The sequence below is a fragment of the Puma concolor genome, chromosome B1 (genome assembly GCF_028749965.1).
Source record: "Puma concolor isolate L17-30 chromosome B1, mPumCon1.1.hap2, whole genome shotgun sequence".
In the NCBI taxonomy this organism is placed as follows: Eukaryota; Metazoa; Chordata; class Mammalia; order Carnivora; family Felidae; genus Puma; species Puma concolor.
This window is the reverse complement of record NC_141670.1, coordinates 146,660,096-146,673,171: the sequence shown is the minus strand read 5'-3', so window position 1 is coordinate 146,673,171 and position 13,076 is coordinate 146,660,096. Positions and strand designations below refer to the sequence as shown.

Sequence of the window (13,076 nt, the reverse complement as noted above, 5' to 3'; positions counted from 1 at the left end):
CTGCTTCTCTGCCTGAGGGGTTCCTCCATCCTAAGCGAGGATTTCTCTACCTGTGAGCAGGACAGCCCAAAAGCACAGAGGATTTCATGTCATTCCTGGAGGTAACCCTCTCTCAATGAAGGGTGGCTGTCTGTGGATAGAAACTCCATCTTGACACAAGCCTTGGTGGAATGCTTCTGAGGGGCATTGTACATCGTTCCTCAAATGGCCCCAAGTAGGATTAGGCAGGAGTTTCTCTTGCTTCCCTGCCTCATTTTCCCTTCTTCTTCACTTGTGTATCTTGGAGCTGGTTCCCAAATAAACAGTTTCTCCCAAGGCCTCGTGTCAAAGTCTGCTTTTAGGTGAGTTGGACCTAAAGTACTAGGGTATTCCCTTCCTGGCATTAAGGTACAGGGGAAATGATATTAATAATTAAATTAATGTTAGTAATTATTAGTGTTGATAATTAAAGCAAAAGGAAGTTGATATTTCTGAGGGTTGCTGCTGCCCCAATGACTCATTCTGGGTTCCATCAGAGACATAGAACCGCCCTGGGTTTCCACGTAGAAGAGTGTTACTGCAGGGAATTGGAGGCCTATTGTACGACCCTTGGAGGAGCCGGAGAGTCAAAGGTCAGGAAAGCTCCAGCCGGAATCCTGTGATCCTCGGGCATGCACATGAAAAACACCACAAACTTTATGTCCGTCATCTGGCCAGACATCGGCTTATCAGTGTCACTGGAGGAAAACAGCTTCTCTTTTCTCTCACCTTTCAAATTTTGTACGGGTTGAAAGATTCTCACCTGGAACCATAAGAGGAAAAGAATCCTAGAGGATTCCGGGTCTCTGCCCTGCATTGCCGAGGGGAGTGTAGAAAAGGAGGTGGTCGTGCTGATAGCAGATAATTCAGCACACACAGGTAGGATGCCCTGGTGAGGTCAGAAGCTTGACCTCGGGCAGTGCTGGATAAACCCAGATCCTTGCTACTCATTTTCTTCTTTTCTAGACTCCATGAGGACCACCACATATCATATCATTTTTTTTTAATGTTTATTTATTTTATTTTGAGACAGGGATAGAGAGTGAGCAGGGAAGGGGCAGAGAGAGAGGGAGAGAGAGAGAATCCAAAGCAGGCTTTGCACTGGGGCTCGATCCCAACAACCGTGGGGCTCGATCCCGCCAACCGTGAGATCAGGACCTGAGCTGAAACCAAGAGTTGGACGCTTAATCAACTGAACCACCAGGTGCCCCAATGCAGAGAGGTTCGAGTTCAACCAGTTAAATCAGAGACTTCTAGAACAATAAGCCTGTACTAAACTTATATAACTAGTCACCCTGACTTGTCAGATGTCCCTAGCTAGGCTACAAAACATCTTAGCCTTTACAAAACCTCTTCCAAATATGCAATCGTTTTCACCACTTTACCCCACTACAGCCCCCAGGACCCCGAGTGCCTGAATCTTGCTCTTCCTCCTGGGTTCTCTATTTGAGTTAAATCACTGTGCTGAGACACTTGTGCACAGGCTTTCCGTCATCTAAGAGCTGACTCTGCAAGCTTTCCTCGGAATGGCCCCATCTGCAAGTGGGTTGAAAACGCAACTTTCGGTATCATGTAGAGAATAGATCATTGCTGTGACTGGTTGAAACCTGACTGTTTCTTAGTTTCATCCTTGTGACAGATGCCACCACAGGTCACCTGCTCCTGCATATTTCCTTCCTCTTCCCTTACAATACACTTTCTTTGTTCTTCCCGAATCTTGGTCACCTGTCTCAAGAGTCAGCCCTCGAGGCAGCAGAACACACAGCAAGGGGGCCAAGGAGGATGCCCCTGGACAACACTTGCCAGAACATTCCAAGGACCCACACGAGGCCAAAGTCCCCTTTCTCATCCCCTGTGTACCACCTTAGTGAGAGATACAGGGGGAGATGGAGAATCTCTGAGAGCCTGAGCTTTGCTTTCTGAGGGATCCAGGAAATTTCTGGATGGAGCGTTTTACATTACTCAGCTGGGCTCAACTTAAACCAGATTGGACATTTAATTAGTTTGTTTTCTCACTTCCTAGCATATAAGCATTCAGGAGAGAAAAACTAATTAGTAATGAACCAAATTAATTTACGGGATTTTTTTCTGCACAACCAATTTGGAGTGAGTTGCATTTTTTTTTTTCTAAAACGCTCAAAATTTGCATTTCTTTTCAAGGAGTCCACAGCACCTCTGAGAGCAAAGACTCCTACTCTATATTCATAGCTTCAGAAATACCAATCACTTCTGATTTTACATCTTGGCAAAATCTGTATTCTCAGTCCTTGTGTATAATTTATATACTGAAACTACCAGCAAGGCACCTTAGCGGAGATGGTCCGTAAGCAATCTCAAGCTCGGTGAATGCCCGCTGGACCCTGTCCTGTCTTCTCTCCCTAACTTCCAGTTCCAGTTTTACCTTGCCCTTGCTCTCATGAACATGACATTTCTACATCCCAGTGTCCCGTGCTCACAGAATCAAAGGCACCTCTGTCTCCCCCCTTTCTCATTCGTCCCAAGCTGCATCCAGTGCCAGGTGGGTCTAGGTTTTACCCCTTACTTCTCCATTCCCATTTTTACATTACTACCACACATCAAGATAATGCCCACCAACGTACAAGTTTCTGCTCATGAGCTCAGCATCTATACTCTTCGGTCCCTCTCCAGCACTCTCGGGTGATGCTTCCTGAAGCTGTAATTTCATTATATCTTTTCTCTGCTCGAGGCTTGCCTCTTTCTTGACCTGGACATGCCAGGAACTCCAGGTCTTCATTTCACTTGCTTGGTGCTCCTCTACAAAGATGTTCCTGGAGTCCTCAATCCATTTTTTTAAGCCCAAGTCATCCTCTTGACTCCCTCACCCAAGCCTCTCCCCTTGCCTACTCCTCCTCCTTGATCCATATCTCAACCAATCACACCAAGAGCTTCCTGGTTGTCAATGTAGAGTTATCAGTCTTCTCTGCCTCTTCCTCCTCTCACATCCCCAAATGCAACAGATCACGAGATCATGGGGGATTCTCTTACCAAATGCCCTGAGGATATCACAGCGTTTATACATATATCTTTCAATTCCAGCTCCTGTCAGTGCTCCTGGCTCTCATCGCCCAGCTTTCCAGTTTATCCTTCATGATGTCTAGAGACTCGTCTTCCTCAATGATATATCTTATCATGTCACTTTCTTGCCCAACACATTTTGTCCTTCCCATCCACTAAAGTCCAAGAATTCTTAGCACGACATGGCAGGTACAGTATTATCTTGCCCCGTCCCTACCCGACAGCCACTTCTTCAACTGTGTACCCCTCAACACCCCATGGTCCACTCTCCCACACTAGGGTTGTCAGACTTAGCAAAATAATAATAATAATAATAAATACAAATACAGAATGCCCACTTAGACAGCAATGCCTGAAAATATTTATACAAAAAGTTTATCTGAAATTCAGATTTGACTAGGTGTCTTTCACTTATCTTGTGACACTGTACCATACAGTCTTCTCCAAATATGCCCCACATTTACAAACCCATGCGATCTCATCTGTAATGGTGGTTCTTTTCAAGTGGAATTCTTTGCCCTTATCTCCCATCCATCTTATGGATCTCGTACCAATAGAAGAGATCCAGCTCCTCTCCCTCCTGGGGCATAGACCTCATCTACAGCTCTGCAGTGGGGTAAACCTGAGAGTCCCCTCTCCTTTTTCTTAAGGTGCCCTTTATTAAAGAGAGAAAGTTTTGTGATGTAGCTCAAGGGGATATGAGTGGGAGGCAGAAATGCTTGTCTAGCATGATAATGCCAAGTTAACTCACTTTTCAAAAAAAAAAAAAAGAGTAAAAATTTCATCATAAAAGGGACTCCGATTTCTTTGGGAGACGCATGGCAGAGAATGAATTCTTCTAGTGCCAAGCTTTGTTTGTTTGGAAATAGGGAAATAGTGGAATCCCTGTCCACCTTGCCTGGGGTGGAGGTGGAAAAGAAGCCAGCAAACCTTGAGATGAAACCCATCTTTTCTTGTGAAAAAACATGGGCATTCTATGGCTAAGGCTGCTAAATTTGTGAGATGCCAGAAGGACCTGAGGAGACTGAGATTTGATCAAGGAGGAATGGGATCAACAGATGGGGAGGGGAGAGTGGACCTGAGGGGAAGTATAGGGGAAGACATTAGGCACTGGAAGACCCTCTGAAGTCCTGGGACAGCCCTGATTGAGGCCAGCTTCCTCCCCATCTGTTCTTAGCTTGAACAGTCTGAGGACAATTGCAGAAATCTCTTCAGGGACGGAATCCAGTACATGTTCACTTTCAGGCAAAGTTGATGAGTGCCCCCCCTCTCCTGGTCACAGGCTGACAAGCCACCTGTTCAAGGTGGGCTACTGGGGTTACTCGGAGCATCTCCATACAGACGGTAGGAAAAAGGCTTACAGCAGGAAAAAGGGTTAGTTTGGTTTTAGCTTGAACCTGCCTCCAAGAATGTCTTCTTACCTAAACGTGCCTACTACATCCACTCATTCTTCCAGGACTAGATAAATGTCACCTTTTCTGTGTCTTCCCTAACCACGACAATCCCTTGCACAAACGAGCAAGGCATTCTTCATTGATTTAAAACTCTCAACTCCTCAGGGTGCCTGAGTGGCTCAGTGATTTCAGATCAGGTCATGATCTCATGGTTTGTGAGTTCAAGCCCCACATCGGGCTCCAAACTGACAGTGCAGAGGCTACTTGGGATTCTCCTTCTGTCCCTCCCTCCCTCTCTCTCTCTCTCAAAATAAATAAATTAACTAAACCCCCCCCCCAAAAAAAAACCTCTCATCTTCTCTACTCTCTAGTAGTGAAGGTAAATTCATATGGACCTGGATTAAGTCTAGTCCATTCATCCTTTTATCCTAAGCACTGGGTGCTATCTTATGCATAATAAATGTTGAATATTCACTGGATGAATGAATGAATTTATTCTGATTTTTATTATAGCTATTTGTCTTTTCTCCTACTTGAAAAATATGCTGTCTCTTGTTCTCCTCCCCACCTTCCTGCACTAAGACACTTTTGTGTGTGTGCCCACTGTCAGCTTTTGGTAGTATTTAATCAATTGAATTAGGATCTGAAGGTAGTTTATAAAAATGATTAGTTTGATTCTAAACATATAAGTGATGTCACATGAGGTGATGATATTACCATGAAGACAATTACAAGATGCTGCTGTACAAGTGTAATGTTCAATGTACTGGAAAAAGGTTGCAGCGCTGATTTTTACAAAATACTATTTCTTAATTATCATGTAGGTAAACATCTGCCTCGTCCATGCCTGAATGGTTGAAAATTCTGGATTGGTGGGTTTACATCAATGAGGCTCCATTGAATTCAAGAGACTTGAGCAATGTGGAATTAATTGTAGCTGCCAAAAGATATTCTTAAAGTTACATCGGTGTGTACAAAACTCTACTAATTATAAAAGCTTCAGGGACAGCCAAATATTTTCCAGGTTGTTTACCTCTTCATATCCTTCCTGGTTTGAAAAATTATTTTGGCCCCACCAAATGAAATACTCTCCGGTAAGAGCATGGTATGCGTATGTTACATTAGTGTGCATGCTATATTGCTTAATCAATATGTGTTTTGCTCAAGGTCCTTTTCTCCTGTTTTCAGATATTTTAACTTAAGAAGAAATAGCCAAGCCTGGTAAACTTGCACAGATCGAATTTTATTTATTTATTTATTTATTTAGAGAGAAAGAGCACAAGCAAGTGAGGGACAGAGACAGAGGGAGAGGGTGAGAGAGTGTGGAACCCCACACGGGGCTCAAGCTCACCCAATGTGAGGCTTGAACCCATGAACTGTGGTGAGATCATGACCTGGGCCAAAGTCAAGAGGTGGATACTCAACCAGCTGAGCCACCCAGGCATCCCTAGCCCCAGCTTTTTTTTCTAGTGATGTCGAGTGTGCAAGTAGTAAAGTCCATCTCCAAAAACAGCAAACTTATCTCTGCATCATTTAAAAATTATTAGGCTTTGAAGTATCTTCAACAACATTGTAATAATTCTTCTTTAGTTTTTCGCATTGGGTACTTTCAAGGAGGGAGAGAAGAAGATAGGGAGAAAAAAGAGGCAACCTCAGAGTCAGTCACTGAGGTGGAATTCTTCACCTACCTATGGCTCATGGCTCATTCAGACAATAGTAGAAAGACATGCCTTTCCATAGGGCTCAGGAATCCTTAAAATACAGAAACCTTCACGGTATCAGTGCCATGACTTAACTTCCAAAAAGAATTCCTTGTTTTCCATAACAGTTATTCGAGAACATCATCATCATCACTATTATTATTGATCTTACTAATAATAACTAATATTAAGTGAACCCTTCCCCCAGAGAGTGTTTAAAATATTCCAGGTGCAGAGAACTAAGCATTTTGCTTGAGTTATCTCATCTAATCCTCTCAGCCCACCCGGTTTTATTGTTTGTTTGTTTGTTTGTTTGTTTTTTCCCACCTGTTGATGAGAACATTAGTAAGGTTAAGGAAACTGCCCAGGGCCCCACTGTAAGTGAGATACCTTGGAGTAAAGCCCAGGTCTGTCTGAACAAAGAGTCTGTGCTCATAACCTTTACATTTTAAGAGCTCAGCAGCAAGTTACCCCATCTCTATGCCATTTAGGGAATGATGAGGGGCACTGGATTGGTTAAGAGTTCAGATACTTTGGGGGCTCCTGGGTGGTTCAGTTGGTTGAGCGTCCGACTTTGGCTCAGGTCATGATCTCACAGTTCATGGGTTCGAGCCCTGTGTCAGGCTCTGTGCTGACAGCTCAGAGCCTGGAGCCTGCTTCGGATTCTGTGTCTCCTTCTCTCTCTGTTCCTCCCCTGCTCATGCTCTGTCTCTTTCTCTCTCACAAATAAATAAAGATTAAAAAAAATTTTTTTAATTAAAAAAAAAAAAGACTTCAGATACTTTGACATGCAGTCAGAGTTAGGAGGCAGAGGGGTGGAGGTCCAGTACCCAAGACTAGATTATCTTTAAGAGTAAAACAAACAGGGGCACCTGGGTGGCTCAGATGGTTGAGTGTCTGACCTCAGCTCAGGTCATGATCTCACAGTTCATGGGTTTGAGCCCCACATCAGGCTCTGTGCTGACAGCTCAGAGGCTGGAGCCTACGTCACATTCTGTGTCTCTCTCTCTGCCTCTCCCCTCTTGTGCCCTCTCTCTCTCAAAACTAAATAAATAAACATCAAAAAAATAAAACAAAAACCAACCAACAAACAAAAAAAACACTGTGTAAATGATCTTTCTTTTCTTTTCTTTTCTTTTCTTTTTTTTTCTTTTTTTAGAATTGTTAGTTCTAGTTCATTGAGTAAACAAAGGTTTTTAGGTGTTAAAAAAGAATATGCCAGAAACAGGCTTACTAAAATTAGTTTATACACTGCAGTATTTCAAAAATCATTTTACAGAGCAAGTCAGAAAAAGGTGCCCTCTCACTTTTTACTAAAACCCAGTATATGAAAATTCTTCATCTAGCTTGGATCACAGAGTTTCAGAATATTTCATTATTCTGCACACGACCTACAAAAATAATTATACTTGCAACAACAAGCAATATTAAGGAGCTCTGTGTTTGTGAAGAATCCTGTTTGACGTCTTTTAAATAAACCAAAGAAGAAAAAAGAAAACCACTCTCGAAGTACCTCTGTTGCACATTTACTTTTTTGTGACTTAAACTTGAGTAAACAAAATAAAACATGGAGGGAAAAAAAACCTCACAAACATGTTTGGTTACCATTGTTTTTATAATACAAGTACTGACTGGAATTGTTAGCTAAACATACCTACAGATCCACATTTTGGTTTTCCAGTAGCAGAAAGTTTCCTTATAACTTACCACCTGAAATTAATTGCTGATAGAGTTTTTCGAAGTTATACAATTTATTTAGTTTCCTAATACAGAATTTCAGATGGCTTCAAACACCAATAGCTCAAAGGTTCTGGGGAAGAATCAGTTTACAGAAGTGCCACCTAGATATTATTGTTAAGATACACATTCTCAGGATCCAGTAACATTAACAAACAGGCAAGAATAAACTATTTGCACATTATGTTCTGGTATTAACGCTTAGCTGCCAAAGATGATCACATGGGAACAGGGTCCTTTTCTGAAAAATTCTTTGACACATAGAGGATTCTTTGAAAAAGAACAGATGTGCAAATGTGACACCTTATTCATTAATCGTGGCAAAAAAATAAAACAAAATAAAGCATAAACCAAGATTTTTACACCAAAGACACACGGCTATACTTTTTTTGCTCTTGAAAGTCACTATCAAAACAGGTAAATCATTTGGAGATCAAGGGGAATCTGCTAGTCCTTCCATATGACGAGTTTTTTGCTGTGAATGCTCATCTGGAGTTTCACGCTCCGAGACCATGGCATAGGTTAAAAGTCTAACGACAATGTGCTCTGGGTAACATAACTTCTTGGATAAGGCTAGTTTTAAATTCCATGCTATGAAAGATTATATCCACTGGGATATAAGCTCCATGAGGTCACAGATTTTTTTTTTTTAACCTTTTCTTCACTGATGTAGCCCCGACATCTAAGATACTTGGCACTTTTGGTACTTACTAAATATTCTGGGAATGATAGCAATGCCCCAATATATTTAGGCTCTCATAACAGAATATATGTGGAACATACTAAAATCAAGGTCTCATTGAGGCATCAGCTTGGTCTTAAAGCCATGGGCACTGAAACGTCACAAAATTTTGCATAAACCAGAGCTTTGTCCAAATAGCAAGTTATGTGTCCCAGAGCATTTACTCCATTTTCTGTGTAACTTGCCTACTCCATGGGCAACGATAGGAAGTGGGAAATGTGAAAGGCCCACATAATCCACTTCAGGAAGGACATCAAAATTTCTTCCCCATCTCAGCCCATCACTTAATAATATAACATCACTGGAACCAGGAACATCTCACCTCTCAGCTCACATGTCTGTATACCCTAGCCTGTCATGCCCAGGGCATTTTGGAAAAAGGTATAGAGGCTCAATTTGTTCCTTTCTTTCATTCCCTGTTCCTCCACTGCTAGAACTTTCTAAGAAATTCTATAGAATTTGACAAGGATCCAAGAAATATTTGGCCTGGCCCAGAATTTGGGGCAGAAACCTTTATTTCTCAGAGACATCAGTTCAGATGTAATATCTTTCAGGAACCCACCCCAATTCTTTGTAAGCTAGTTTAGTCCGCGAATCTCATTTTACCTCGAACCTGTCCCAGAGCACCAAATTATATTGAAATCATCAGTGCGTTGCTGCTTCTCCCACTAAACTGTAAGCTTCCTAAGAGGCCTCTTATTATTGAGCCCTCGCATTTGTCATGGTGGCACAGCGCCTAAAAACAGTAGGCGCCCAGTCAGTGCTTCCTGAATTCCATACCTGTCGCAACTATCATCTTGAAAGACTGTATGATGAAGATGGAATATTGTTGCTGGAAACATTCCTCTCCTACAATCGAAGGCACTGTTTGGAAAACAGCTCGATATTCTGTTTCAGAGAGGATGCCATTTCCATTTTAAGAAACTTGTCCACAATCTCATGATGCACCAGAGTTGGTCAGGACCTTGGTTCCAGGTTCCAGAAATCCAAATAGAGTACTTATTATAATGATAATATGTCTCATAGAGTCCCCAGATAGGAGCAGAATGAGGCTAAACTTTGAGAATACACATAACGGGGACTCAGACCATCAGGAAACTTGAGTCTGGTCTCTGTTCTTCTCTGACCAGCATTTTTTGCTTTTCTGGACCACATGGAGCAAAACATGACTGCAATATCTTCAAAATGTACATTTTTTATGCGCCAAGAACCCCAAAAGATTAACTTCTGTTCTGGTTCCTCGTCCTACCGAGAATGACTCCAAATTGCTCACCTTCGTGAAGCGCTCACCTTAAACCAACCAAATGCAGCTGCTGGTGGGGTTCAAAAATATGGCCAGGCTGTTGGGCAGACAATCTCATAGGCGTCCACCACACTTTCAAATTCATTAGTTTCTAAGAAAAACACATAATCAAAATGGACTATTTCAAATGTATCAATGGTCATCTCTATAAAATATAAAGTCTTCAAAGCAATAATCTGCAAATTTATTTTTCGTAATTCATGGTACCACTAAAAAATTTCCAAAGAAATAAGATTGCTTTGTTTTAAAAATAAACTTATTTTATTATATGATAATGTTGACAGTTTACATAAACAACACCATTTAGAACATGCAAAACAATTATAAAATTACATTTTAAAAAGATATGGAAATCTTTGAAGTTCTTTCTTGATATGGGACCTACTAAATTTCAAGAGACACCATTTACATTTTAGAATCAAAACAAAATTCCTAAGCCTGGGTTGGCTTAAGAGAGTCCATTGGTCAACCAACAACAATTCAGGGTAGGAACCTTTACAGCACTGTGTTTTTGTTTTTAAATACTATTAACAAGCATTTGTTTCAAGCACTTTGGCATCAAAGAACACCGAGAAAAAGCAAGGGCATAAATGAGCCCAAAAGACTTTTGAGAATAAAGCATATGCAACATGAATCAGTTGGATATAATCCTGTTTCAAGGATGGCTATTAAGTCAGAAGAAAAATTGACTTAGAAGATGATTAGTTGTTTGGCTTAGTTCTTAATACATTTGAGCAATTTCTGTGAAGGCAGCCTCATTCTCAAAACAATGTGTGATAGAAGGTGATACACAACTTCACCTTTTGTCTGAATTCTCCACTTCACTTTGTGTATGAAGTCTACACTGCAAAGTAAAATTTGAAAAGATTCTGGAAAAAAAGAAGCTGCTTGGCTAACATCACAACAGCCAAAGTACAGCAATTTGGGGACATCTTCTATTGGTTTTCGTAAATTACCCACCCGATCAATGTAGAAAGTTTCAGTTTCTATGGAATATTGGCTAAATGGAGATTTAGCTTTTTCAGTGTTTTTTTTTCTTTTTAATTGCTTTTATATATATAGAAAGAGAGAGAAAGAGTGCAAGCTGGGGAGAAGGGCTGAGGGAGAGAGAGAGAGAGAGAGAGAGAGAGAATCTCAAGCAGGCTCCATGCTCAGTGTGGAGCCTGACATGGGGCTTGATCCCACAACCTTGGGATCATGACCTGAGCTGAAATCAAGACTCAAAAGCTCATTGTCTGAGCCACTTAGGTGCCCCTAGCTTTTTCAATTTTAAAAGAGTCTTTATTAAATATGCTATGGAGGGGCGCCTGGGTGGCGCAGTCGGTTAAGTGTCCGACTTCAGCCAGGTCACGATCTCGCGGTCCGTGAGTTCGAGCCCCGCGTCAGGCTCTGGGCTGATGGCTCAGAGCCTGGAGCTGTTTCCGATTCTGTGTCTCCCTCTCTCTCTGCCCCTCCCCCGCTCACACTCTGTCTCTCTGTCTCTCAAAAATAAATAAACATTAAAAAAAAAAAATTTAAATATGCTATGGAGTTGAAGGGACATCTGGCGAGATGGTCCCAAGTAGTAGATTCTTATGGTCGTGATTTCATTGCAACAACATCCACCTGAGAGCCATCAGGAAGAAGAAAAATGAGGATATGGTCACGAGCCGTGTCTGCTGGGCTCTGCTGTGCTGTCACTGACCACTGCTCTGGAATAAACAACCTCTTCCAGTGCTATCATTTATCCCTTAGTGAGTGCAAACACTTACCTGTTTTTTTTTTATTTTCCATCGCTATTCATTACCCTAGCTACGGGGAAAACCTGTTTGCTTTACTAATGTAGGAATTTATTCATGTCAATGAGAATTTACAAAAGAGCAAAGAAACATAATAGAGGTCAATGCTATAGAAAACACGATGGTAACAGTAATATAAATCCAGGACTCTGCCTTCTGAGTATCTGCAGGAAAATAGCCCCGGCATCTCAGAGTCTTGGTGAAACACAGTTTAGTATAAAGTCCTGAGCTATGTTAGTGAGTTAAGCTGCACCCACTCAGATCAAAAATGACAGTTAAGAACACAAACTGAAATTGGGTAAATCTTGGCTCCAGTTCTAGCTCCACCAATTCTGAACTGTATAAATCAGGGTTATATTATTTAACTTTTTTGTGTCTGTTTCCACATGCGGGAAATGAGGATCATGATAGATGTCCCATAGGTTCTTGAAAGGCTTAGAAGAAATGATATACTTGAAACTCTTGGCCCATGGTAAGTGCTGGATAAATGGCAGCTTTATGATTAATCCAATTCCTAAAATCTAAACTCCTTTTCACTTCTATTTTTTATTCGACTAGTAATCCTGGTAACAAAACTTTAAGTGGAAGTTTATTAAAATGTCTTAAGTGAGCGCTTTTTCCCAATTCCGAAACAATACTGAAATTACTTATTATTACAAAAATAGTAAAAAACACAGACTAACATTACAAACAAAAAGTAAATACATTATTTAAAATGCATTTTCTCCTGACTGTTTTCCTGAGACACATTCTGTCCATTTTCGAATGAGCAAGGCATTTTGCAGCTTGCACCAGCCTGGAGAAATAAGGGAAAAGAGAACACGCTAGTTAATACAAATGGATCATGCAAATTAAAAGAAAAAAAAAAAATCTTGAGCCAATAGTTTTGTTTTCCATTCATTAATGATTAGCGTCATCCTGTAATAAGTTAGGGGAACATACGATTTCTCGATAAGCATTTACTATACCCCACACGTCCGCTGGGTGTTTGGGGGGGGGGGGGAAGGAGATGCTTTAGGCTGCTGGCAGAGCTAGGGAAAGTCACTGCTCTCTCTTGCTGGCTATGAACAAGGAAGCATGTGGCTCCCATTGCTACTGCCATGACTTAAGGGGAACCGGCCAAGGATGAAGCCAACTCTTCGGTGAGCGAGCAGAAAAACAGAAATAACGTTTCCCCGTGTGGGAGCCTCTCGTTCACCGAAGTGTGCAGAGTACCGTTCCTCCGGACTGCCAGTTCACATGAGCCAACGCATTTCCTTCATTTGAAATCCTTTCGATTGGGTTTGACGCTATCACAGCCAAACTACCCTAGCCGATTGTACGAGCCCCGTGATCCATTTGCCCCCTTGGAGCCATTCTTTGTCCTGC

General features: G+C 41.5%; 1 protein-coding gene across 2 annotated transcripts in view; it reads right to left on the bottom strand.

The window, feature by feature from the left end:
* Window positions 1-12,269: 12,269 nt before the first annotated feature.
* BTC (betacellulin) overlaps window positions 12,270-13,076 on the bottom strand; it is a 46,176-nt gene continuing 45,369 nt past the window's right edge. For both annotated transcript variants that reach the window (XM_086704846.1, XM_086704847.1), the window contains one exon: window positions 12,270-12,504. The gene's annotated coding sequence lies outside the window, so the exon portion shown is untranslated. The remainder of the gene's footprint in view (window positions 12,505-13,076) is intronic.